Raw genomic sequence first — 17,144 nt, forward strand, 5'->3', positions numbered from 1 at the left:
GTTTGTAGATGACACAAAGGTTGGAGGTATCATTGACAGTATGCAGGACTGTTGCAGGCTGCAGCATGACATTGCCAGGATGCAGAGATGGGCTGAGAGGTAGTAGATGGAATTCAAACTGGATAAATGCGAGGTGATGCATTTTGGAAGATCGAACTTTAAAGTTGAGTACAGGACTAAAGGCAGCATTCTTGGCAGTGTGGAGGAACAGCAGGATCTTGGTGTGCAAGTACATAGATCCCTTAACATTTCGACACAGGTGGACAGGGTTGTTAAGAAAGCATATGGTGTTTTGGCTTTCATTAACAGGGGGATTGAGTTTAAGAGCCGTGAGATCTTGTTGCAGCCCCATTTACTCATACCCCTATATTTATTCTCCCATTTCCTCATATTCCAAAACTAAATTCTCCTGCTTTTTCATATAACGATACTAATTCTGTCATTTCCTCATATCCCAGTATGATTCTCTCATTTTCTGTTGCCCGATTTCAAATCTCGCATTTAGGAGTTCCCTAATCTAATTCTACATTTTAATGGTGACTTGCACCAAATATCTAATGTAGGTCCACTCCACACCACTTCTTCCACTAACTATGTAGCTGCAATGATTCTCCCTTGTCATGGTCCAATTTTGGCTTTTATTGCATCAAATTCTGAAATTGCCAATTCTGCACGAATCCACCCTTTCATCATGAACTGAGAAACTCTCCCACTAAGTATTGCCTTGCCCCAATTTTCCTGTTTTGCTGTTTCCTGACATACATCTTCCATATAATGGTTTACTGTTCAAAGTTTTTATCATTATTGTCGCCCTGCTTCGAATGGCCACTTTCCTGCACTTTACAACATTTCTCCGAGTTGCTGATTCCTGCCCGTGTTCTCCCATTTAAATATGCTCTGTTTCAAGTCTGCATGCTTTAAACACCCCACACCAATTCTCGAATTCAATATTGCCCTGAAACAATTCTCATGTTCATTGATACCCAAACCAACTTCTCCAGTGTGGGGAACGCCACTCTGACTCTCTGAGATAGTGGCGCCATACCCCAATTCGCTGTTAAAGTTCCACTGTGCAATTGTTCCATTTTGTGGTTCGTGCAACAATTATCCTAAATACAGCTTCACTTCCGTGCGCCATTCTACCATTTTCGAATCCTGCACGAATCTTCTTTTCGTCAGTAACTGCACCTCCACCACATTTAACATTATTCAGCACCAGTTCTCCCACGTCTTCCACCAATTCTCTACTTTCGTGACATCGGCACCAACTCTCCCATTATTGATGCCCTACGTCAATTGTCCCATTGCGTTGTTTCCTGATACACTTCCTCCACGTATGGCTTCCCTGCTCCAAAGTCTTTCTTTCATTTCTTGGTGGGCGGACTCGAGTTCTCGGCTTTACTGCTGCTTGCAAAATTGTTCTTTCTCAATGTTTCGCTGCCCCTATTCTTCCAATCAGAGGTGTTCTGCTCAAATTCTTTAATGAATAGGCAATTTGTACTAATTTTCGAATGTAATGGCACTGTGCAACAATTCTCCCATTTACTGATACCCAACAATTCTCCCCCTGCCTGACGCCCTGACACCTGTCGTGGAAATTTAATCGACTTGAATCAACTGCTAGCAAGAGCACAGGAAAGGCTTTACTTTTCTACATCTGCATGCAGGGCGGCCAATTATACTTGGCAATACGTAACATATTATTTTCGTAGTATTCTTATCACAGGCTCAAGGACAAGTGTTGGGAAACATTTGAGCTCATATTTTCTTATTCCCATGCCTTGGACATAATTGTCTTTATGTTTTCCGAAGTTTTTTTTCTGAACTCGGCTGCTCGCAAGGCCAGGTGAAATTTTCCACAAAGTCAAGCTGCCTCTTCGACGCAGAATTCAGCAAAGTATTTGCATATTTCAGCCAGATAGCTGCACATCAAAAATAATTTATGAACACCAGGCATGTCCTCAGACACCAGCTAACTCTAACAAAGTTTTGTGGTGTTTTTTCCACTTCCCTGGTTTGCCCGATACACAGCCCATCTTCACACGTCACGTTCGTCAACGTCGCTATAGGGTGCGGACAAGCAATCGGATCTTCCTTCTTTGGGGCCACGGATAGTTTAACATTTCGTATCCTATTGCCCCCCACTGTCAGGGTCAGGCTAGTCGCCTCCCGTGGAAGCAGACAGCTGGCATTTCTCGCAAGGCTCTCAGTAATTTGCTGGGCAGACTACCTTTGGGCTGTGTGCAAACATATCCAACAAGTGTAGCCAATCTCTCATCTCACGTTTTGTCTTATGACCAAATCACATGCTCTGTTCCCTTCACATCTAGTAATGGCCCTTCGCAGCTCCCAACTTACTGGCGTCGCATTTACGCCATTTATCTCCAGCAGGCAAATTCCCCTCCTGCTTTAAATTCGCCCTCAAGCCACGGCGGTCTCCCTTCGGGTTCGGGTGTGTCATTAATGACCTTTGCCGGCTTGGGGTTAGGTCCATGATCTGGTTTGATTGGTTGCCATGCCCTAGTACTCCTATCGTCTGTAGTACATTCTGCACTGCATCTCGGAGGGCGGGGGTGGGGCGACTAAACCAGAATATTCACCTGTCTCCAGATGTCAGAGAAGGATCTATCTATTCCACACCACGAGACTCCCTCATTGCTCTTCTGAGTCTTACTTTGATCATAGAATATCTATTTCCCATGTCAGGTGCCCCTTTTGCCGTGGTGGCTACTACTAAGTGCCAGTCATCGGCGCGGCATGGATTCCTGCATAAATCTTAATTACCGAATTTATAGTCGTCCTTGTTACTGAACGGCTATGGATTGCATGTAAAGATCCACTTCGTCCTATCAGTTAATATTACCGTCAGCTGCTGCATCCCAGACGCCCCTGCCCTTATGAATAGTCCTACCAGGGTGCTTGCCAACACTGTGAACTGGGGCAGCCCCACATTTGCTTAAGTATTCTAATAAATAGTTGCTCTAAATTGATTTTGGTGTTGTGCGATGTCTCCTCAGTCCCAGCTGCAAGTTTGTAATGGCTGGCGTGTATCCACGTGGCGATCTTAACAGTTATCTGTGCTGTAAGGCGTACTTAAAACCGTCCCAGCCACCTCTACGCCTTCCTGTTTTCCCTCCAGAGGTCTTTCGCCACTATTCAGGCTCCAGGTTATAGATCGTACATCTTCCCTTCTGCTGACTGGGGTAGTCCTGTCTTCACTTGATTTTGTATTTGGGACAGAAGTGTAGAGAGTTTCATGCAGTAACGCAACATCTCATCCTCACAGGGGCCTGTTATCTGGCTTCCCTTACGTCTCGGGACAATTCCTGTGTTTGGCGGCCTAACAAAAAAAATCTCAAACGGGCTAAGATTAGCTCTCCCTCTCCTCCTAGACCTCATATACATTAGCACAATTGGAAGTGCCTTTGTCCATGTCATCCCTAGTTCCTCACAGCATTTTGTCAATTTATTTTTTTATGGTAGAATTTTCTCTTTCCGCTGCCCTACCCCTCGTTTGGTGGTAGGCATAGTGCTATCTGATGTTTATTCCCAAATACTCACTAATCTGCTGTAGGGCATTATGGACAAATGGTTTCCTACTGTCACTACTAAGCCTAGAGTGTAGGTTTGCTCGCTGAGCTGTAGGTTTGATATCCAGACGTTTCATTACCTGCCATATGGAGGTTAGTGGGCTAGTGTAGGTTAGGTGGGCTTGGATCGGCGCAACATCGAGGTCCAAAGGGCCTGTACTGCGCTGTATTTTTCTATGTTCTATGTTCTAGGTAACATCATCAGTGACGAACTGCAAGTGAAGAGAAGCTGTTGTCTCCTGCTTTCTAGTAATATGTTTTTCCAGGATGGGGTTCCTGGGGTTTGTGGTGATGCCATTTCATGTTCGTTTTCTGAGGGGTTGACAGATGCTATCTATGTATAAGTCTTTTTTTATGGCGTTGAGGTTGGAGTGCTAGGCCTCAAGGAATTCTCTGGCATGTCTTTGCTTAGCCTGTCCCAGGACAGATGTGTTGTCCCAGACGAAATGTTATTTTTGTTTCATCCGTGTGAAGGGTTACGAGGGAGAGAGGTTCGTGTCTTTTGGTGGCTATCTGGTGTTCTGTATCCTGGTTGTTAACTTTCTCCCTGTTTATCCTACGCAGTGTTTGTGGCAGTCCTTGCATGGAATTTTATAGATGACGTTGGTTTTGTCCATGGGTTGTACTGGGTCTTTTAAATTTGTTAGTTTTGTTTGACACTGTTGGTTGGATTCCGAGGAGTCTTAATAGTCTGGCTGCCACTTCTGAGACTTCATTGATGAATGGAAAGGTCGATAGGCTTTCTGGCTGTGTTATGTCTACTTGTCGTGGTTTGTTCCTGAGAAATCTGTGGACTGTATTTTTTAAGTATCCGTTCTTCTTGAATACGTTTTATAGGTGGTTCTCATCTGTTTTCCAAAGTACGGCTGTGCTGAAATGTGTGGTGGTTCGTTGGAATAGTGTTCTGATACAGGTTCCTTTTTGCGTGTTGGGATGGTTGCTGGTGTTGTTAAGAATTTGGTCAGTGTTTGTCGGTTTGCTGTATATGCAGACACACCAGAGAATTCCGAGAGGCCTCGCACTCCAATCACAACGCCATAAACAAACACATAAATCGATTTACCATCTGTCAACCCCTCAGAAAACGAATAGGAAATGACATCACCACGAACCCCAGGAACCCCATCCAGGACAAACAAATAAATAGAAAGCAGGAGACAACATCTTCGCTTCTCTTGAAGGTCGCCATTGATGATGTTACCTAGCCAGGTAATGAAACGTCTGGATAACAAACGTACAGCTCAGCGAGCAAACCCTACACCCTAAACCTCAACCGGAGTTATAAACCTTCAGAAACCTTGGGACTACTAAGCCTCTCAGGGATGCTCCATCTCAGAATTATTTCAGTTAGGAAAGCTTTGGTTACTGCACTGGCATTCTGTTTTGCCGTGGGGAACGCTTGCACCCATTTGGAAAACATATCAACTATTATCAGACAATACCTTTTACCTTCGCAGTGTGTTAGTTTGGTAAAATCCAGTTATAAATGTTCAAATTGTTTTTGGGGTTTCGGAAGTGCTACATGACTCATCTGTATTCCCCTCCCCACATTATTGTGTCACAGATAACACATCGTTCACAATATTTCTGGAAGTAATGAGTAAATCCCTCAGTGCACCACTGAGCTGAAATGCTGTTATATCTTCCCTCTTTTGACACATGTTCCTTACCGTGCGTCAGTTTGGCATAGAATGGAAATAATGATCGTGGCAGAAAAGGTTTAACATTGGGACCACACCATACCCCTTACCTCAAACTGCACTCTGCTTTTTCCCACTCAAATGTGTTTTCAAGCCTGGACTTCGACTGTGACTCCCGTACGTCTGCTGATTTGGGTAAGGATTTTCGTCATTCTCATGTCAAACTGATCATTTATCGGCTGCTGGGCTGCCGTCCCTGCCGCTGAGTCTGCCCTTGCATTTCCTTGAGAAAGGGAATTGTTATTTTTCGTGTGGGCATCATAATTACACACAGTGATTAATTTAGGCAATACGACCGTTTCCAAGAAGTCAGAAATCTGATCACGGGTGTGTGATGGACTTTCTGGTGAAGGCCAAGAAGTCCCTGTATTTCCACTGGGTTCCAACATCATCTGCAACTCCGAATCCGTATCTGCTATTGGTTAAATATTCGCTGTGTTTCCCTGAGCCAATTTATATGCCTCAGTCAAGGCAATCAGCTCCGCTGCTTGCGCTGACAGTTGAGAAGCGAGTGATCCCGCTTTGAATACCTCATGGGTAGTTACTACAGCATGTCCAATAAAATTCTGGCCTATCTCCTTGCTCCTAAATGCTGACCCATCCACAAAAAAAAAACAGCCATATTTAGATTCTGAAGTGGTGAATTCTGCAAGTCTTGTCTAGGCAGCACATTTAATTAATTACAGCGATACAATCATGTGGGTCTCCTTCTCTAGTGAGAGGATTAGCAGCATTAAGGTTTTTTACATCGTTTTATTGCAATGTTAGGCTTCTCCAATAACACAGTACTGTATCTGAGTCAACGTGCTGCCGACGTATGTGCTGTCTTTTGCTCGGAAAGCAGTAGGGATACTGCATGTGCGATCAGTTTGGGTAAGTCGCCATAGCCGATTATATCCCTGGATACTGCAACAGCCTTTTCAGTTGCAACCACAGCTCGCAGGCATTTACACAATCCTGCCGCTACGAGGTCCAGCTTAGCCGAAAAATAAGCTGCTCGCCTGAATTTTCCCCCATGATACTGCAACAACACAGATGTCATGCAGCCATGTTTCTCATCTACCGTTTGATTGTTTGGATTCGGAATCCCCAGTGTAGGTGTACTTTGAAACGTCTTTTTGAATTCAACTCGGCCGCTGGGATCCATTGCAACGGACCTTGGTTCTGCAACCCTTTTCCATGGGCCATGTCACTTCAGGGTTCCTCAAGATTTGTGTAATGTGGGATAAACGTTCTTCAGTAGGAGCGCATGCCCCAAAAAGGACAGCAATTGTTTATTCATGTGAGGCCTTGGAATTTGCTGTATTACTCGCACTCTGTCTTCACCAATGGCCTTCCCTTGTTCAGATATGAAGTGACTGAAGAACTTCACCTGTTGTTGCATAAATCGAAGCTTTGCGAGACTGGCTTTGTGCCCTTCCCTCGTGCAATGCAAGGGAATCCTTCTCACATTGTTCCTCTGTCGGTGCTACTGTTAAGCAATCGTCTACAGAGTTGAAACTTTATTGCTGGAACAGCACAGCAGGTCAGGCAGCATCCAGGGAACAGGAGATTCGACGTTTCGGGCACAGGCCCTTCTTCAGGAATGAAGGGCCTGTGCCCGAAACGTCGAATCTCCTGTTCCCTGGATGCTGCCTGACCTGCTGTGCTGTTCCAGCAATAAAGTTTCAACTTTGATCTCCAGCATCTGCAGACCTCACTTTCTCCTCAATCGTCTACAGACCCAGGAGTTAAAACAAGAGTCTCCAGACTCTTGCGTAGAGCCTCATTATATATGGTGGGTGACTCACAGTAACATTGACAAAGTCGTGTGAACTCATAAGATTTCTCTTTGAATGAAAAAGCGAACCAGAATTGACTATCTGGATGCACCGTTACACTAAAGAACATATTTGCTAAATCCACAGCAGGGAACCATTTACTGTACGGTGGAAATTGAACTAATACAGTATAGGGTTAGGGAACATTTGATGCGCGCGGGACAACACTGTTATTGACTGCCTGCAGGTCATGAACATACCTGCATTCCTCCGGTTCACTTGGAATTTTTGCCTTTTTGATCAGAAAAACGTGAGTTCTCACCGGTGAGTTTACATAGGGGATTATCTCTCTAGCCTTTGGGAAGGATTGAAAGACTGGAGTAACTACGTCCATGGCCTCGAGTTTTAACGGGTATTGTGCCCTGCAATGAAGATACTCCGACTTCGTGGTTACTCGTATTGATTCACAACCTCGTATATGCCCCACATCCTATTTGCCTTTTACCCATAATTCAGTTGGGACCGCTATTAATCTTGCGTCTGAGAAGTTTATCTTAGGGAAACGCCAGGCCAGCCTTCTAGGCTCTTCAGGGATAACGGTGGTTACCTCGACTGTTCTATTGCCTGAGTTAGACAAATTAATTTCTTCCTATATGTCCGCACATCTGCATTGAACCACATACCCACATCGTCCCAGAACACCCAACATTTCGTTCTTTATGCCTTTAGTACCAATGGCCCCAAATCCTGCCACCAGTCGCTGGACACCTTCGCCAGTGACACGCGAGGAACGTAGCCTTCCACATCAAAAATATAGAGTTTACTTGCCGTCACAGGTACTTGACATAAGTTCACACTGACTGCACATCTGCCATCCCTTCAATAAAATTCGCACAATAACAACTGACCTGGTTTAACCAATCTCCTGTAACAATATTCCTCTTATGGTTCCTCAGGGCATCGTGGTGTATGTGTGCTGTGCAGTGCAGCATATTCCCGCAAAAAAAAAAAATCGGTGTTAATAGGATTAACATGATTACCTGCTTCCAGGGCGAGTGAATTGGTCAATGAACTCATTGGTCTCTGGCTTAATCGCCACTCATAGACATACACCAGGGGTCGTGGGTTGTATTTTGCAGTTTACACTTGTGAATCTTCCCTTTGTATTACCTGCAAGCCCGTCGGAGTACTGAGCAAATACAATCCCAGTCTCACTATGAGATTCCGAGCCATCAAATGTAAAGGACAGAATTCCGCTAACAAAATTGAGAATTAGAATGTATACACATTACTGATTCACACAATATGGGTGCGGTAAAACTCTCTCATATCACGACGCCTGATGCCTCCATTAAGTTCAGGAACATTCCACTCATCTTTATTGGCGTCAACTCTCTGAACTGTCTTGATTTGAGGAGTGAATGTGCTGGCCATGTATCTACCAAAAAGGTAACTGGTGTACCTTCCACATATAACATAGAGGTAGGCATCGACATATACGCATCATTGTTATATTGAACATATTGTCCACACTTCGCAATCTCAATGTTCAATATAGAGTTGGGACACATCTCAGTGCCCGTTAGGTTAGTAGAAGTGATTAGCATAGGGGGTTCTTCGTTGCCAAGTATAAAGGAAAGAGGTTTACCTGTACCTTGTGGCCTGCCCACCTCAAACTCAGTCGTCCCCTGTCAGTCACCATGCTGTCCAGCCTCCAGGACCGAATGAGGCTGTCTGTGCGGGCACTGTCTCGACCAGTGGTCCATTGCTTCGCAAACAAAGCACCAGCCAGATCTATCTCTGCAAGCGCACTTCCGCGATCCCTTCCACTTTTGCGAACTCCACCTGTGCCTCTCTCTTTTCCCGCAGTTCCTCCCTCCAACGACTGAACGAACATTTGCATCATAATAAGCTGAGGTTTATGTGATTGCTGTTCCATCTTTAATTTCCGGTTATGGTTCTCTTGAGCCAGCAATGTTTCAGCATGTATCACGTATTGTTCTATCTAATTCAGCTTTCCCGTGTCCCAGGTAATACACGTATATTATTACCAATTTTGTTGTTTCGTACTTCATTCCATTGATGAAACTGCTCCTCAGGTGTGCCTCATACGGTGTGATCTCTGCCATCGTTATGTCCTTCGGTGGTATCAGTCCACAATAGACGTTATCGACTTTCGTGAGGTGCTTAAGGTACTGGGACATTGTCTCGACTTCTTTAGGGATTCTTTTCAATTGATTGTGGGTACGATATGCTATGGTGATTCAGCAGAACCTGAGGCGGCGACTGTTGACTTGGAATCTTCGCGAAGTGGATCTTGTAAGGGGGCTGTAGCTCTTCGAGGGCACCCATTAAGGTCAGGATCTGATCCAGTCTTAAGACACTGTACAGCTTCATTAGGTTGTTTTCCGTGTGTGTGTGCATGTGCGCTGGTGTTTGTACCTGTACTTGATCTATATTTTATTCGAGATTTTCTTTCCCTGAAAGCAGGCTCAGCCTTCAACATGTTATAAGCACTCCAATTCACAGGTTCTATTTTACCCTTCCGTTTCTCCTTCTCTCTCTCTCCTCCAACAGTGACCTCAACATTTGCAACTGCATGTTACTAAAACTTTCTTCCTCCAGAAAATCATATTCCTTGATTTACATTTTAACTGCTTTACAGAAACTGGGCCATAATTATTTAGCATACATGGTATTTTTTCTTGACCATTCCGAGTTGTCTGTCGACCCTCTTTTTGTTCGCTCTTGCTGGAGCCGATTTTCATGGATATTGGAAAAGTGTTCTTCTCTCTCTGTCTGTCTCTCTGCCTGTATCTCTCTCTCTCTCTCTCTCTCTCTCTCATCTCTCTCTCTCTCTCTCACACACACACACACACACACGATACCATAATCTTCTCTTTGCCAATATAACTTGCTTTTACCTCCGGAGGTCCCCTCTCATTGGGCGCGACCGCCTCATTGCCTTGGTTTTCACAAACCAAGAACCCACGTAACCGGTACAGCTTTGGCGACTCCAACGCTGCCCATGGTGGCTCCAAGTCTCAAACCACCGTTAATCTTGCTATCTCTTAAACTCTCGAGAGACGGCAATCCTTTCACTTGAGCTTTACTCGAATACCGCGCGAGAGTTCACTGGTCCTTCTTCCTGATTCATTTATTCTCTTCGAACGAGTCTCTATGTCGGATTACTCTAGCCACAACTCTTGCCCTGACCCTATTCGATTCGGAACGCGACTCTGGGGTGATCCACTTATCCCCAGTCCTCTTACGCAAAGGGGCCAATTCAGCGCTGGAGATGAAGTGAAAGACCTTCAGGGCAGTGGCGCGTACACCTCCTGGGAAACTTCAAAATCTTACCCAGTTGCAGGGTCCCAGGCGAGCCCCCTAGTTTACTGCCGTGGAATTTCAATCGACTCGACGCAAATGCTACCAAGAACAAATAAAAAGTTTATTTTTGAAATTTGCAGAATGGACCCGACACATTTGCAAGACGCCTCATGAAATGGACGCCTGACGGTTTTCATATATTCCCTTTATACTATATATTGCCTTGCCTTATCACACCTCAAGCCAGGAACCTGGATCAGTCGAGTTCCTTTCCACACATGAAGTTGCTTTTTCTAATTCATTGACTGCTGATATAATAGATTATTGACCTTGAGAGTCAGCTGTAAATTAGTTTGAACTTTACATTTTTTCTGTCTTTTTGCAAAGTTAGGTCCATACTTCTTTGTTTCAACCATGGTTTCACAGATTTCACAATAAATGTTAATTTTCCATTACAGGGGATCAGGCTGACAGTGACTCAATAAGTGTGATGGAGTGAAGATGATAGTGACACAATGAGGGTGAGGTGTCAGCGTGGTAGTGACGCAGACTGTGTGAGTGGATCAGTCCAATAGTTCCGCAGTGAGGGGGGTCAGAGTGATAGTGATGCAGTAAGTGTGAAGTGGTCAAGGTGACAGTGAAACACTTCGTGTGAGGGGTCAGTGTGACAGTGACGCAATAAGAGTGAGTGGTCAGGCTGATAGTGACGCAGTAATTGCAAGGAGATCAGGCTGATAGTGATGCAGTAAGTGTTACTGTGTCAGGCTGATCCTGACGCATAAGGTGGAAGGGGCCATGGTGATAGTGACGCAGTAAGTGTGATGGGGTCAGGCAGAGACTGACCCAGTGAGTGTGAGACAGTCAGGGTGATAGTGAGGGAGTAAGTGTGTGCGTTCAGGCTGGTAGTGACACAGTACGTTGAGACCGTCAGGCTGATCGTGGCCAATAAAAGTGAGGTGTTAGGGGAATAGTGACGCAGTAAGTGTGAGATGTCAGGCTGTTAGGGATGGGGTAAGTGTGAGGAGTCAGTATGATAGTGAAGCAGTAGGTGTGAGGGGGTCAGGCTGATAGAGACGCAGCAGGTGTGGTGGGGTCAGGCTGTTAGGGATGTCTGGCTGTTAGGGATGCGGTAAGTGTGAGGGGTCAGTCTGATAGTGTCACAGTATGTGTGAGGGGTCAGGCTGATAGTAATGCAGTAAGTGTCCGTGAGTGAGAGTGATCCTAATGCAGGAAGTGAGAGGGGACAGGGTGATAGTGACGCAGTGAGTGTGAGGGGGTCAGCGTGATGGTGACGGAGTAAGTGTGAGTGTTTAGGCTGATATTGATGCAGTAAGTTGAGGTTGTCAGGCTAATACTGGCCAGTAAGTGTTAAGTGACAGGGTGACAGTGATGCAGGAAATGTGAGGAGTCAGACTGATAGACACGGTGAAATTGTGAGGGGTCAGGCTGATAGTGATGCGGGAAGTGTGCGAGTGTCAGGGTGATAGTGACGCAGTGAGTGTGTTGGGAGCAGAGTGACAGGAACGCAATAAGTGTGAGTGGCTCTGGATGATAGTGACAGGTCAGTATGAGGGGGAGGATGGTAGTGATGCAGTGAGTGTGAGGTGTCATGATGACACTGAAGCAGACTGTGTGAATGTGTCATTGTGATGGTGACATGGCAAGTGTGATGGGGTCAGGGTGACAGTGACGCAGATGCTTTCAGGGGGTCAGGTTGTAGTGATGCAGTAATTGTGAGGGGTCAGGGTGATAGTGACGCGGTGAGTGTGAAATGTTTGTGTGATAGTGAATCAGAACATTTGAGGGGCCAGGCTTATAGTGACGCAGTATGGGCAAGGGGTCAGGGTAACAGTGATATAGACGCACTCACAGGGCCAGGTTGTAGTAAAGCTGTAAGTGTGAGTGTCTCAGGCTGATAGTGATGAAGTAAATGCGAGGGGCTAAGGCGGATAGGGATGTAGTAAGTGTGCAGGGGTAGTGTCAGAAGTGACGCAGTAAATGTGAGAGTTGAAGCTGATAGTGACACATTACGTTTGAGGGGATCAGGCTGATCTTGACGCAGTAAGTGTGACGTTGTCAGGATGATAGTTACACTGTAAGTATATGGGGGCACAATGATCTTGACGCAGTAAGAGTGGGGAGTCAGGGTGATAGTGACGCAGTAAGCATGAGTGGGTAAGTCTGATAGTGACGCACTATATGTGAGGGAGTTAGCCTGGTAGTGGCGCCGTATGTGTGAGATGGTCAGGCTGATATTGATGCAGTTAGTGTGTTGGGGTCAAAGTGATAGTGACGCAATAGGTGTAAGCGGTTCAGGATGATAGTGGCACCGTGGGTGTGAGATACCAGTATGATAGTGACGCAGTACGTGTAAGGGGTCAGGATGACAGTGACACTAAGTGTAAGGCCCTCAGTGTGATAGTGCCGCAGCAAGTCTGGGGTGTCAGGGTGTAAATTACGTCATAAGTGAGAGAGGGGCATTGCGATAGTGAAGCAGTAAGTGTGAGGGGGTCAGCCTGATAGTGACACAGTCAATGTGACGGGACAGTGTTTTAGTGACAAGATAAGAGTGAGGCGTCAGTCTGATACTGACACAATAAATGTGATGGAGTCAGGCTGATAGTGACACAGTAAGTGTAAGGAGTCAGGGTGATAGTAACATAGGAAGTGTAAGGGCGTGACTGATAGTGACAAAGTAAGTGATTGGCAGTCAGGCTGATAGTGACGCAGTCAAAATGAGGGTCTCGAAATGAAAGTGGCGCAGTAAGTGTGAGGGCGCCAGATGGATAGTGATGCAGTAAGTTTGAGGGGTTCACGCTGATATTAAGGTGGGAAGTGTGAGGGGTCAGGCCTATAGTGATGCAGTAAGTGTCGGCGGGTCAGGCTGATAGTGATGCATTCAAAGACCAAATATCCAAGTCTCACTGTAGTGCTGAATAGCGAGACTCCTCAAGGCTAAGACAAAAAACAATAGTTCTCATCCTGGTCATAAATCACAGTGCTTCATTTTAAAATTGTCCTCTCCTGCTTCTAGATTCACCAATGAGGGAACAAAATTTAATTGCACCACCCTGTTTATCTCTTCAAATATTTTGCAACTCTCAATGAGATTACCTCTCTTGTTTTGAAACTGTTAAATAAATTTCAATTCAGAGAACTAACTTCATCCATGATATCAAGGCTAATCACCATTCGTGGTATTCCTCATATGGCATTAGTATCTTTCCTAAATTGAGGATTGTAATTCCTCATACTGTAGTCCAAGTGCGGTCGAACTGAGCCACCATACATTGGAAATAATGCTTCGTTCTCGTGCCCTAAAAGCCTTCTGCAGCTTTCACAACAGACTTCTACAACTGCTACTAGACTTCAATGACTTGTTAAAAACTTCTCCAAGATGCATTTCTAAACATCTGTACTTCAAACCTTCGATAAATAATCTCCACACATTTCCCTCTTGACATGTATGATAAAGTCAAATCGTTGCTATTTATTAATCATGAGGGACATGGATAGGTTGACTCGTCAAGGTGTTTTTCGGCTGGTGAGGAAGTCAAAATTTAGAAAACATCGGTTTAAAATTAATGGGTAAGGAATTAAAAGGGGCGTCAGGGTCAACTTTTTCAGACGCGTCCGGAATGAGCTGCCAGATAAATTGTTGGAGACTGGTACAACTGTAACATTTAATGGCATCTGGATGGATATATGAGAAACAAGGTTTAGAGGGATGTGGGCCAAATGTTGGCAAATGGGACCTATTAATTTAGGGTAACTGTCCACCATAGTCATGTTGGAAAGAAGGGCCAATTTCCGTGTTGTATTGTTCAAGGACTTGATGACTCTAGAACTACCGCAAAAACTTTGCAAATAATTCCGTCAAGACGATTTCAAGTTCCAAATCTTCGGTTAATCTTCCTCTCTTGTGCTCACAAGTTCATTACCTGATGTCAGAACATACGGATTAGATGCTGGATCCATTCCTGTAAATTGGTTCTGCATTCTTTCTAATTATGATATTTGTTTTACGAATGTAGCTGGCGTTTATGGACTTAGCATCAATTTTTCTAATACCATATGTCGATGAATATTAAAACACAACAGCACATCTAATTTGGCACCAGATGATGAGCAATTGAGTCAAAATCGATTGGACGCAGTGGGACAATGACCCTGTCTTCGTGGTGTACATCCGTGACTCTATAATTCGACGAAGAATCATTCCCACAACTTCAGCTGTGTCAGAATCTAGTTTGCGGTGAAAGCCTGTCAATCTGCTACGGTAACGTTCGTCTGGGTCTCTGCAAAGGAGTTGGCGAAATCTTTGGGTCTTGACAATTTGTTCTCCCAACAAATAAATTCAGTTGGTTTACTATTAAAATTGACCCAATTCCCGCAGCTGTGATGGCCGAGAGGTTAAGGCGTTGGATTTGAAATCCGATGGGGTCTCCCTACGCAGGTTCGAATCCTGTTCACAGCGCAGAATCTCTTGAAAGTCGTTTAAAAATTATTTTGCAGGATTTGGATTTCGTGGAGCTTGAGCTTTGCATTCAATCGAAAGTAAATTTTCAACTGTGAAGAATCCGAAGTAGTTTCAAGACTGACCCAGTCATCTAATTAAATAAATTATATGTCGAGACACAAAAAGCCACCAACTTCCAACACGAATCAGTTTCAACACATTTGTCGAACTATCGTGAAATTTGGATGTTTGGTTTGGGGTGGGGTGGGGGGTGGAATTGAGTAAAACAAGAAGCAATGCAATACATTTACCTGCAGGTGATGAATTTTTTTTAGGATCAGTTGAAAGTCAAGCTGAGAAAGTTCGACCTAATTTACAGCTGACACTCAAGGCCAATAATCTTTTATATCAGCAGTCAATGAATTAGAAAAAAACAACTCCTTGTGTGGAAAGGAACTCGACTGATCCAGGTTCCTGGCTTGCGATATGAAAAGGCAAGGCGATATCAGCGGAGTAGAATTTTCTGGAAATATTAGAAATGGAATGTTTTCGGTCTTCTGCTGTCCACATTCGTTAGAAACTGCATTAAGAACTGAAATTGAAAATTAACGATGAAAATCAGACTTAGACCTCTGCTTGGGTGTAGCATTGTTCAGAATAATAGGTTGTTGTTGAGGTTAAAATTGACCAAAATAATCGATGGGGATCTTATCCACGGCCTTCGTTGGAGCAGTTGGTGTGGAGAGCTCAGCTTGAAGAACCAAATGCCAATTATTCATCCTGGCTGTCTGAATTGCTTAGTTAAACATACTCCCAGTTTAATGAAAAAAACCTTTGCTATCAGAGTTAGATGTTTTCATGTCAGCATGTTCCGATATGAGAAGACCCTTATGAGTAGATGTGAATTAAATTTTGACTCTAACGTCAGAGATGTTGACACATTTCTGCACCAAAATAAGCACTACCATTGGTATCAAATCAAACTGAACAAAGGACTAGTCACTTAGACATTTCCTGTCTGCAGACTCTGCCAATGGATCGTTCAGGCCCGATGTAGGAATAGGGCGTGGTGACATCTGTTCGCAAGTGGATCACTTTACTCTTGCTCACGATCCATAAACCGTAATTCATTTTGAACTTCTTAGCCATCAGCATGATAAGTGATACATAATGCACAGGTTTGCTTCTCGAAAGAAAGAGCGAAATCTTATTCAATGCAGACGCAAATTCAAGTTGTCCCTGGTCGACCAGAAGACAGCTGTCGCGAAACAAAGTGAATACAGAAAACAATCAATGTTTTCTGGGAGTCAAAAAGATGTACTGGAAGAACGGAAACATATATTTGGAACTAAAGTCACGTACCACTTCCACAGACTAAACGTTCTTGAACCATTTTCTTAATATGACCTTCATGTCCACCATTGCTGCAAAAATTATCTTGACAACTCAGAACTTTGTGTTCTTTGATATTCTCTCCTTCATGTTTCTCTTGATTTTGAAACTAAAACCGAGCAATAGTAATGCACCTTATTTCACTTGCAAAGATCAGAAGAAGATTAATTTATAAGAGAACAGAAATAAAGCTACGTCTGTCTTTCAAGAGAAAACACAGTTACCACTTCGACTCCAAAAAGTCTTCTTCAGAATTCTGCGCAATGAACTCGAAATAGTAGACCGAAAATGAAAAAAAGAAGCCAAAATGCAGCGAATACACCACCCGCAAGTGCCCCAAGTCCTACTCGAATATGCCGGATTACTACCATCAACATCAGTGGAGAACGGAACAAAGCTCATTCTGCAGTTGTCAAACTGTTATGACGTAGTTTGTAAAGTCAGAAATATGATTAGGTAAAAAGCGGGATGAAAGCGGGATATAGGAAGTCTGAAAAAAGCAAGTGCGTGCTTTGCTTTGAAGAAGGTTGGCAGTGATGAAAATGGAAACTAACTACAGTGAGGGGGGTTTAATTAATACTCAGCATCGTTGCAACACACAGGGACGCAATTCTTTTTGCTAGGTTTCTGTTCTGCCATTTTATAATCACGAATGCTGTCGGGTTTGGTTTCCATTCCAGGCTTAGGTGACAGCCTGATGGAAGTTTGCACATTCGCCCAAGTTCTATGTGGTTGCTCTGGTTTGCTGCCACATTCTAAACAATGGCGATTTCAAATGGTTATTTGGAATCTCCATTGAACGCACACGGTTCTCTGTAATAGGAGTGTCTGGATAGGACGTACTTCAGAGGATTTTTGTGAACTTAAATAGACAGAGTGGGGTTAGTATGCTGTTTCCTGGGTGAGCTACATT

General features: G+C 44.2%; 1 non-coding gene across 1 annotated transcript; it reads left to right on the forward strand.

The window, feature by feature from the left end:
* Positions 1-14,775: 14,775 nt before the first annotated feature.
* Positions 14,776-14,857, forward strand: trnas-uga (transfer RNA serine (anticodon UGA)). Its single transcript has one exon. It is a non-coding gene; the product is annotated as a tRNA-Ser (tRNA).
* The last annotated feature ends 2,287 nt before the right edge of the window (positions 14,858-17,144 follow it).

This window comes from Chiloscyllium plagiosum, unplaced genomic scaffold (genome assembly GCF_037043375.1).
Source record: "Chiloscyllium plagiosum isolate Xiang-an unplaced genomic scaffold, Cpla_swu_hap1 HiC_scaffold_40, whole genome shotgun sequence".
NCBI classification, from domain to species: Eukaryota; Metazoa; Chordata; class Chondrichthyes; order Orectolobiformes; family Hemiscylliidae; genus Chiloscyllium; species Chiloscyllium plagiosum.